The following is a 1,135-nucleotide window of genomic DNA, read 5'->3' as shown; positions in this document are numbered from 1 at the left end:
TTTTTTAAACCCGGCATAATACCATGGGTCACTTTTAGACATATACCAGAATTAACTTTTTATTTTGTCAATTCCGACATAACGTCAAAAGTCACTTTTCGTTATCTTTAAACCCGACATAACACCAGAGTTCACTTTTGTCCATCCAGGCTTAACACCAGAGTTTACTTTTATCCATCCGGGCATAACACCAGAATCCACTTTTTCCCATCCAGGCATATCATCGAAGTTTACTTTTGAAATACTGTGTATGAACCGGTGCCAGACAAAGCAATAAGCAAGAAATACAAGAAAAAAAAACATCCCAAAACATCAATGTTCCTCGCCTGTGGTATCGACCCTCAGACCTTCTGATTACCAGTCAGACTTTCTACCATTATAATTTGATATTTTTATAAATACAAATGGAGCTACTCAAATGTCTTCGTCCTCGTCCTCTCGTGTTCAATGTTTATGTTGTGTGCTCGTTTACACAATAAAACGTGTACCCATGTGAAGATTATATGAATTAATAAATACTCCAACTCTCTTGAACCTTGTAGCAAAATGGTAGCACGTCTGACCGGTAATCATAATGTCTGACGTTCGATCCTCAGTCCAGGGAGATTGATTTTTCGGGATTATTTTTTTCCTTGCATTTTTTTCCTTTTTTTTCTTCTTTTTTTTTTTTTGTTTTGTCTGCCAGCGTATCATACATACTTGTTCAGAGCTTCATCTTACATCGGTGCATGACCCTTGATTTCTCAATTTGATATTTTCAAAGTTTTCTTGTAAAAATGTTCTAAACCCAAACACAAATCAAGAAGAAATATCTGCCACTCAGTATTGGTTTAAAACACCCCTGCACCCCCACACCCCATATAGAAATACTAAAATATGATTGTGAATAAACAAGGATGAAATAAATATATTACAACTGTGGAGATGGGCTGATTACAAAGGCTGCATTTCTAGAATAATAACGACTGACTCCTATTTAGTGTAATTTTTGTACTAATATTCTTACAAAATCGGCGCCATTATCAGGTACTCATTCAGACTTAAGTCGAATGCATTAACGTGTGTTTAGTACCTTACTCGTTGATATCGCACTAGGACCAGAACATTCCAGGATCGCTGTCATCCACCCGGCCAC

The sequence above is a fragment of the Berghia stephanieae genome, chromosome 8, assembly GCF_034508935.2.
Source record: "Berghia stephanieae isolate SIO BIC M18660-M18661 chromosome 8, UCSD_Bste_1.3, whole genome shotgun sequence".
NCBI classification, from domain to species: Eukaryota; Metazoa; Mollusca; class Gastropoda; order Nudibranchia; family Aeolidiidae; genus Berghia; species Berghia stephanieae.
Note: the sequence above shows the minus strand (reverse complement) of the source record.